The following is a 10,188-nucleotide window of genomic DNA, read 5'->3' as shown; positions in this document are numbered from 1 at the left end:
ATGGCTTATGATAAATGTGGGTATGACTGGTTATTTTTATGATTTAAAGAATATGTGAACTGCTTTGATTTGCCTTGAATGTGTTAAGTGAGCCATGTCATACTATTGTGATTTTATTGGTTGGTGGATTATAAAGTGGGCACTGCAGTGACTGGGGTTCCGTGGGCCAGCCTAATTAGAGGGGCACGGTTCTCAATTATTTAGCGTACCTCGATTGGAGAGGCGTGTAGGATAACTCCTGAGGTAGGATTTGAGTACACTTCACGTTGACCACCACGTGAAATTGGGACTCAGCCAACGCCAAGGAACGGCTGTGTTGTCAGAGGTGAAATGTGTTTGTGTGTGTGACAATAAACAACCTTGACAGTCTCGGTAAGATGCCTTCGCGGGGTATCCCAGAGAATGGATTTTTGGCAAGGGCTAAGTTTTTGAAAGTGCATAAGCCATGTTGAGTAATTGGATGAAATCTAATTATTTATATGGGTTGGGATGAATTATTTTAATTGTCTCCTATTACTCGGCTTTAGATTATTTTGATGATGTCTGTCTACTCACTAGGATTTAATAATCTCACCCCTTCTTCCTATACATTTTTTAGGCTCAGAATAGGCAGTAGACTGTCAATTGCATCGAGAAGTAAATTTCGGAGTTGCATCCTAGAAAGCAAGGTTATAGACTTAAGCCTTCTCAGTTATTTGGGGGCCCACGTGTTATTGTAATTTAAATTGTATACTCCAGTTTTTTATATTACAGTATGTATAAATTTATTTTGTTTTATGTGCAGAAAACTAATTTTTGATGTTTCAAAAATATATATATTGTTTTACATTAAAATATGTTATTTTAATTAATATTTTTATTTTATTTTATTATTCAAAAAAAAAGAAAAAAGAGAGAGGAATAGAAAAATTAGTACAAAAGCCTTGCGAGGTTTCGAAAGGCATTCGGGGGAAGAATGTCTGTCGAGGCTTCGCGGCGGTTGTCACGGGCTCGATGGGAGTTCTGGGTCGTGACACGCACGTTACGACAGATGGCGACTCCATTGAGGACCATCGAGAGTCGAATTATTAAATAATAATAGGTTATCCCAAGGCTTTAAATAATTCAATGTTTCCTCAGTATTAATAATTTACTCTGCATATTTTGTTCGATGCATTTATTTATTTCGTTATTATTACTTTATTACTTTTAATAATTACGGGGATTTAGGATAAAGGGATGTGAGATTATTGGTCCAAAATCGATGTGTTCCTTCACACACACAACACATTTTTCATTCATGCATAAGCCCTCTACTCAGGCTATGTCCATTGTTAGGAGGGGGTTTAGTAGCTACGTTCTCGTGAGGTGATAACCTCCGCATGGGCTAGTGAAAACTCCCACTCAGATTGAATCTAGTCTGTTCAAAGCCTATGATGGGTGAGGACTGGGGTGCCTTACTAGTCCGCGTGGACGATAGTGAGGAACGATTTGGGAACCTTTAGCTCCGTTTATAATCCAAGCTCAGCATATAGAATACTGAGAGTAGCTTACTCCTAGGTCGAGCCTTACCTGTGAGAGTATACCCTATAAATAGGTACACAAGAAGGAATTTCTTCTACTTCCTCTATTTTAAATTTTCCCACAAGATAACAAAGTATTGTGGAGTAGATAATGTCTAATGACGTTAGTAATACCCATGATATTGATTATTATTATTTTTTCATTGTTTTTAATAATTTACTATCTCTACTATACTAACTTAAGTTTATTTTGGTTGTCATTTGCATTTTACATGCTCATTCGCATACATCATAATTGCATATAGGAGAAATATTAGCTACACAACACTCAACCAAAGAAATCCAAGTTACATCCATGGCATCATCATCAGTGAGTCCACTCAATAAGTATAGAATGACTATGAGATAGAATTATAGATGAGGCAAGCTCAACAAGATGAAGGAGATTGTTTGACTCAAAGATATGTCTCAACTTTACTGGAGAGAATTCACCTCGATCTCCAACAGAATGACTTCATGGAAATGATAAGTATTTGGGAGCAATGGAGACGCGCCCACCAAGACAATTTTCATAGCAAGTATGGACATATTGCATGGCTCCTCTATGTACCCGTAGATGACCAAATGCTTAGAGCTATCGTCCAATTTTGGGATCTTTCGTATCGTTGCTCTGTGTTTAATGAGGTGGACATGACCCCAACTATAGAAGAATATTCCTCACTACTCCGCATAGGGCAGATGCAACTAACTAAGATATATTGGAGAGCACAGAAGACTGGACATCGATGAAAGTTAGCCAAATTGCTAGGTATGGCTACCGGAAAGGTGGATCAGCATTTGAAAAAGAAAAGAGATATAGAACGCCTTCCATGGAGCTTCTTGAATGGGTACATTAAAAAACACATGGAATATGAGCAAGGTTTTCTAGCTTTTGCAATGGCAATATACGGATTAGTGGTATTTTCGAAGGTTCTGGGTCATGTTGAGGTATCAGTTATAGATTTCTTTGACCAGGTACCAAGGAATATCAACCCAGCTCCATCCATCTTAGCCGAAACCTTCAGATCATTGAATTATTATCGGCGCAAAGGTGAAAGGCGTTTTATCTGGTGCACTCAGCTTCTAACCATATGGATTAAAAGCCATTTTGAATGCAAGGTAAGTAAATTTCGGAAGCCTTTCCTGTCTACAAGTTGTCTAGTCCTCGAGTTTTGTGAGAGTGAATGGCCAGACTACAAAAGGAAAGAAGAGTGGATCACAAGGCTCAAGAAGTTGATAAGCGTAGAAGTAAATTAGAGAGCCCCTTGGATGGCCCAGATGCAGGTAATGTATAAGTGTGGGGACAAGCCATGGGTACCACTGATGGGACTGTGGGGGGCTATCAGTTACGCACCTATAATGGTACGAAAACAGTTTGGATCCGAGCAATTTGTGCCTATGACTCACCGACTTAATCAGTTGGAGTTTGCATACGGGGAGCCAAAAACTTTGAAGAAAATTAAGAAAATTGTGCAAGATTGGAAGAAAACAAGCAGGGTAGATTAAAGGAGGTTTACCGATTAGGTTACCACAAGATATTTGGCATGGCATGCATAGAGGGTGAAAGATGTCGTATGTCCCCCAAAAAATACATCAAAGCATCTTGTAAACCCAGAACCCCAAGAGGTCCTATTAAAGAGTGAATTGGCAAGGAAGAAACTCAAGAAAAAGATGGCAAAAATGAAACAGAGACATGAAGATGAGTTAGAGGAAATGAAGAAAGAAACAGCAAGAAAAGTACGGATGGCATTGGAAGAGCAAGATGAATGGAGAAGCAAGTTTAAAGGATCAAATGCAATTAATTCTTCTTTGATGGCCAGAATGCAAGAACTTCAAAGCATTAATGACACTCTGCAGAATCAAGTACAAAGGCAAGAACACACTATCCAAGGGTTGAGAAATGACTACAACTTAATGGAAACCGCCATGGAAGGCTACAAGGCATAGTATGAAGCCGTGAAGCAAGAATATTTTTAGATGAAGGAAGGAAGAGATTTGTGTGCATAAACCCTTCAAAGAAAAGAAGCTGAAATGGAATGGATAATGAGGCAGATGAGAGAAATAGCGTTTAGGGCGCAAGAAATAACGGACAAGACAAAAGAACTCAGGCGAGAGATTCTTCCGAGGGATGAGTTGAGTGAGCGGCTGATTGATCACCTTAGGATGGTGCGAGACCAGTATGACAGAGTTGGTTCTTCTTTTTAGTAATGATGTAAATATTTTGGACATGGATGTAATCAGATATTCAGTTTTATGGATATGGATTTCTTATGGTAAATGTTGAATGGCCAATATTTTTCCTATTTTCCTTTGCAATACTTCTCATTTGCATCATAATCACATGATTCATTTAAATAAAAACATGAAAAATAATAATAGTTGATAAAATGCATTTGTCAAATTATTTTAATAAAATTCTAACTTATGCATTTGACCCATAAAGAACAAAATTCCAGAGAACCGAACTCTCCACAGATATAACACAAGAGCCCGCTCTAAGGTCATGGGGGATGAACATTTAAAAAGGATGGATAAAATTGAGAAAAAGTAAGAGGAAATTATGGGCCAGTTGGCTAAAATTCTGGAGCTAATGTCAACTAACAAAGGGAAAAGAGTGATAGGGAGTTCCAGTTCACCGAAAGAAGTACAACCCTCAGAAGCAAATGCAGAGCCCGTATATCCACTAGGGTTTACTCCTCCATCGACAAGAAACGCGTCTGTCCCTATGCCGCAAATGAGTCCATATCCGTTTTTTGGAATGTCAATGCCTACAGGTCCACTGCAAACCTATGTCCAGCCGAGGCCAACTGGAGGGGTGAGTCCTTTAGATCCCATCTCTGTACCTGATTTGGATGATCCAAAGGAACAAGAGAAACTCAAGTGCGATTCCGTCGAATCGAAAGATAATCCGAATACCCATCAAAAGTTTGACTTGTTGGAAGAAAGATTACTCATGGTAGAGGGAATGGGTATGTATTGCTCCATGGATGCAATAAAACTCTATCTCATACCAGATGTGGTCATTCCTCCTAAATTCAAAATTCTAGACTTTAAAAAATATGATGGAACCAAATGCCCGGTCATACATATCACTATGTACTGTAAAAGGATGGTTGCACATGTGCATGATGATAAGCTTTTGATACACTGTTTCCAAGATAGCCTCACTGGTGCTGCAGCAAAATGGTATGTCCAGTTGGACAACAATCGAATCCATACATGGAAAGACCTTTCTCAAGCATTTGTAGCCTAGTATAAACATGTTACAGATATGGCTCCAGATCGTCTTTCTTTACAAAATATGGAGAAGAAACCCACTGAAAGCTTCAAAGAGTATGCTCAAAGGTGGAGGAATGTGGCTTCCCAAGTTTAACCACCCTTGACCTAGAAAGAGACCACCGTGATGTTTGTTAACACTTTGCAAGCCCCTTACTATGAGCGGTTGGTTGGTGACACCACAAAGAACTTTGCTGATATGGTGATTTCGGGGGAAATGATAGAGAATGCTATTAAGCAAGGTAAGATAGAGGGAGGTGAGACAATGAATACGAAGAAAAGGGTAACTTTTAAGAAAAAAGAAAGAAAAGCTCAGGCCATTACTTCAGGACAACCCCAAGGGAGGGTCTACAACCTTTACCAACCATATCCACCATACCCATATTACCCAGTAGTGAACAATACTTCACAAAGTCTGTACCTGTACCCACCTATGCCAAATGCTTTTCCTAACCTTTACCCATATGCCCTTATCCATATGCCTCTATCCAAATGCCAGTCACTTATGATTCCATTTCAAAGTAATGCTAATAGAACATCCATGCTTATGCCCAAGAGCATTGGAAACCTTATGTATCGGGCTTTTTATCATATATCATTTTAATAAAATTACATGTGTAGTGCATTTTTCATATCTTCTCTCAAATTCACCATTTCCATTCTTGTCATTTTTTTTCTTTATTTTAATTGTTTGTGTTTACAATAACTCTACATTTTTCAATTCCTTTTATCTGCTAGGATTCCAAACAATGAATGTTAAGATGGTAATGACAGTGGTCTTGAAGTTAATTTTGAAAAAGGCACAAGTATCAGTGAACTTGACGTTACAGAAAATGTGAAGGATTATGATTTAAACTCGGACTTGTTAAGACTAGTAGCACAAGAGGAGAGACAAATTGTCCCATAGTAGGAGACACTAGAAGTAATTAATTTGGGAGATAAAGACAATAAGAAAGAGGTTAGAATTTGTACTAGATTGCTACCACCTGAAAAAGAAAAATTAATAAAACTTCTCCATAAATATGTGGATGTGTTCGCATGGTCCTACCAAGATATGCCAAGTCTTAGCACAGATATTGTAGCCCATAAATTACCTCTGAAACCTGAATGCAAACCAATTAAGCAGAAGTTGAGAAGGATGAAACCTAAAATATTGTTGAAAATTAAGGAAGAGGTGAAAAAGCAATTCGATGCGAGATTTTTAGAAGTAGCAAAATACCCTGAATGGGTTGCAAACATTGTCCCGGTGCCTAAGAAGGATGGAAAAGTAAGGATGTGTGTAGATTATCGAGACTTGAATAGGGCAAGCCCAAAAGATAATTTTCCTCTACCCCACATTGACACCCTTGTCAACAATACTGCCTGCCATTCCATGTTCTCATTTATGGATGGCTTTTTGGGGTATAACCAAATTAAGATGGCACCGAAAAATAAAGAAAAAACTACCTTCATAACTATGTGGGGAACCTTTTGTTATAGGGTAATGCCATTTGGTTTGAAAAATGCTAGGGCAACTTATCAACGGGCCATGTTAATTCTTTTCCATGACATGATGCATAAAGAGGTTAAGGTGTATGTGGATGATATGATTGTGAAAGCCAGCAAAGTGGAGGATCATGAGATTAATCTTGAAAAGCTGTTTGAGAGGTTGCGAAAGTTTCAGCTTAGACTAAATCCGACAAAGTGCATTTTTGGAGCCACTTCTGAAAAATTACTTGGTTTCATTGTCAGTGAAAGAGGAATAGAAGTTGACCTAGATAAGGTTCAAGCAATTCGTGATTTGCCTCCTCCCAAAACACCAAAGGAAGTTAGAGGTTGCTTGGGGAGATTAAATTACATAGCCCGATTCATATCACAACCCACGCTCAAATGTGACCCAATTTTCAAGCTCCTTCGCAAGCACGACCCTAGGGCATGGAACGAAGAATGCCAAGTTGCTTTGACAAAGTTAAAGAATATCTTTTGAATCCGTCAGTATTGGTACCACCTGAGCTGGAGACCTCTCCTTTTTGTATCTGACAGTAAATGAAAGGTCCATGAGATGTGTGTGGGACAACATGATGAAACCGGTAAGAAGGAAAAGGGTTGTTTATTACTTGAGCAAAAAGTTCACCGAATACGAATCCAAGTATTCCTTGTTGGAAAAAAAGTGTTGTGTATTAGCTTGGACAACGCATCGACTCAGGCAATACATGGTGTATCATACTACTTGGCTCATCGCGAAGTTGGATCCCATTAAATACATTTTTGAAAAACCATCATTATCAGGTAGAGTGGCAAGATGACAAGTGTTGTTGTCTGAATATGACATTGTGTATGTGTCTTGAAAGGCTATTAAAAGAAGTGCAATTGATGATTTTTTGGCAAAAAAGGTGGAAAAGGATTACGAACCAATGAAGTTTGAGTTTCCAGATGAGGGCCTGATGTTAGTATGCCGAACAAGTGAACAGGAATCAAAGGGGAACGAGAATTGGAAGATGTTATTCGATGGAGCTTCAAATGTTTTAGGACATGGCACAAGGGCCGTGTTGGTGTCGCCAAAAGGAGATCATTATCCAATCATAGCCAAACTCAACTTCTATTAGACCAATAATGTGGCTGAATATGAAGCTTGTGTCATGGGTATTCAAGCAGCAATTTAGAGGAAGATTCGCATTTTAGGAGTGTACGGGGATTCTGCTTTGGTTATTTATCAACTACGAGGAGAATGGGTGACACATGACTTGAAGTTAGTCCGGTACCATAAATTTATTACAAAGTTGATTAAAAATTTTAATGAGATCTACTTCACCCATCTACCTTGAGAGGAAAACCATATGGCTGATGCATTGGCCATATTGGCAGCAACGTTCAAAGTTGGTACTGATGTCAAGATTCAGCCCATCATGATAAATCTTTGAGAATGCCTAGCTCACTACTTCAGTGGGGAAAAAAAAGTAGATAGGAAATCATGGTACCATGATATTGTGCAATATCTCAGGTACCAGTATTATCCTGAGCAAAGCTCGAAAAATGATAAGAAAACCATCAGAAAGTTGGCCATGAGTTTCTTCTTAGATGAAGACATCTTGTATAAGAGAAGTATGGATCAAGTACTTTTGAGATGTGTGGATTTAACTGAAACTCGGAGAATAGTTGAGGAAGTTCATGAAGAAATTTGTGGGGCACATGCAAGTGGGCATATGTTGGCAAAACAAATTATGAGAGCAGGATATTATTGGCTCACATTGGAAACAGATTGTATAAATTTTGCTCGAAAGTGTCACAAGTGTCAGATATATGCAGACAAGATCCACACTCCTGCAAATTCATTGCATGTCTTGACATCACCATGGCCTTTTTCAATGCGGGGCATGGATGTGATTGGGCTAATAACCCTGAAAGCATCAAATGGGCATTAGTTTATTTTGGTGGCAATTGACTACTTCACTAAGTGGGTAAAGGCAGCATTTTATGCCAATATGACCTAGAAAGTGGTATGTAAATTCATTAAAAAAGAGATAATATGCCGTTATGGTCTCTTGAAAAGGATCATTATGGATAACGCTAGCAATCTCAATGGTTTAATGATGAAGGAGGTTTGTACCAAATTCAAAATCAAGCATCACAATTCAGCATCTTATCGCCCAAAGATGAACAGAGCTATAGAAGCAGCCAACAAGAACATCAAAAAGATAATTGAAAAGATAACTAATGTATACAAGGATTAGCACAAAAAGTTACCCTTTGCTTTGCATGTTTATCACACAGCTGTGCAAACTTCCACGAGAGCTACACCATTCTCTTTGGTATACGGGATGAAAGCAGTTTCGCCAATTGAAGTAGAAATTCCTTCCCTAAGAGTCCTTAAGGAAGTGCAGTTAGAATAAGCTGAATGGGTTAATGCTTGTTATGAGCAATTGAATCTCATAGAAGAGAAAAGGTTGAAAGCACTTTGCCATGGGCAGTTATATCAAAGGAGGATAATGAGAGCATATGGAAAAAAGGTACATCTTTGATAGTTTCAAGAAGAAGAGTTAGTGTTGAAAAGAATCCTCTTAAACCAACAGATCCTCACGGGAAATAGACACCAAACTGGGAAGGACCATTTGTGGTAAAGAAAGTTTTTCATGAGGGGCACTAATTTTAGTAAAAATGGACAGAAGGGAGTTTCCTAACCCAGTGAATGCTGATGCTGTCAAGAAATATTATGCTTAAAAAAACAAAAAAGAAAAAGAAAAAAAAAGAGAAAAAAAAGAAAAAAAAGAAATTCAAGTTGAAAACCTGAAAAGGCGGCTTGAATCTGGGAGATGAGTTTAGGGCGAAAACCCGAAAGGGCTATCTAGACATGAAGGAGATTCAAATACTCCAAGGTCTACAGGGACTTAGCATGGAAGGGGTGAAGATCATGATCTGAGATGTTCAGATAAAAACAAGCGAGTTGACGCTTGTGTTTGTTTCGAGATAAAATTTTGAGACTACTATCAGTGTCCATCAGAGTAGTCATTAAGAGTGAACTATATCCCATTTTGTATTAGAATGGATTTTGGCCCCTATGTATATTGTTCCTTCTCATTATGCTTGGTTGTTGTGGAACCCTCTTACATTTTGAATGAAAAATAGCCTTTTCTTCTAACATGTTGTCATCATTTCCATTTTACCAAGAAAGGAGATATAAGTGCATTGCATTTGTCATAAAATTGGAATGATAGTTAATAAAGAGCATGATAAATTAAGGAAATGTTTGCATTATTTTGAAAAAGAATCATAGTTGACGGGGAATGGAATGGAGTTTGGTAATGTATGTATAATAATAAAAATAAGAGAGAAAGAGAGAAGAAGAAGAAGAAGGAGAAAAAAGAAGTGAAAACAGCAGTAGAATGAAGAACAATAAAAGATGTGAAGAATGAGTAGACTATGCAAATAACGGAGGAACAAAACAACCATGAGCAATGAATTTGGATGACAAGAAATTGAAGGCATGTTCAGTTCATTCCCCAATGATCAAAGAGAGGGCTCTAAAACACTTACAATTAAAAATAATGGAAATAACTAGGATATTTGAATAGTCATACTCGAAATTTTAAAACAACTGAAAAAGGAAAAGGAAAATCAGAAGTTGTAGAGCCTCAGATGAGGAGTTGTTTATTTTTCAAATTGATTTTAAAGTGGGAAAGCCTCGGATGAGGAGTTGTTTATGTTCAAATTGATTTTAAAGTGGTAAAGCCTCGATGAGGAGTTGTTTATTTTTCTAATTGATTTTAAAGTGGTAGAGCCTCAGATGAGGAGTTATTTATTTTTCAAATTGATTTTAAAGTAGTAGAGCTTCGGATGAGGAGTTATTTATTTATTAAATTGATTTTAAAGTGGTAGAGCCTCGGATGAGGAGTTA

The sequence above is a fragment of the Theobroma cacao genome, chromosome 3, assembly GCF_000208745.1.
Source record: "Theobroma cacao cultivar B97-61/B2 chromosome 3, Criollo_cocoa_genome_V2, whole genome shotgun sequence".
NCBI classification, from domain to species: Eukaryota; Viridiplantae; Streptophyta; class Magnoliopsida; order Malvales; family Malvaceae; genus Theobroma; species Theobroma cacao.
This window is presented reverse-complemented; position numbering follows the sequence as displayed.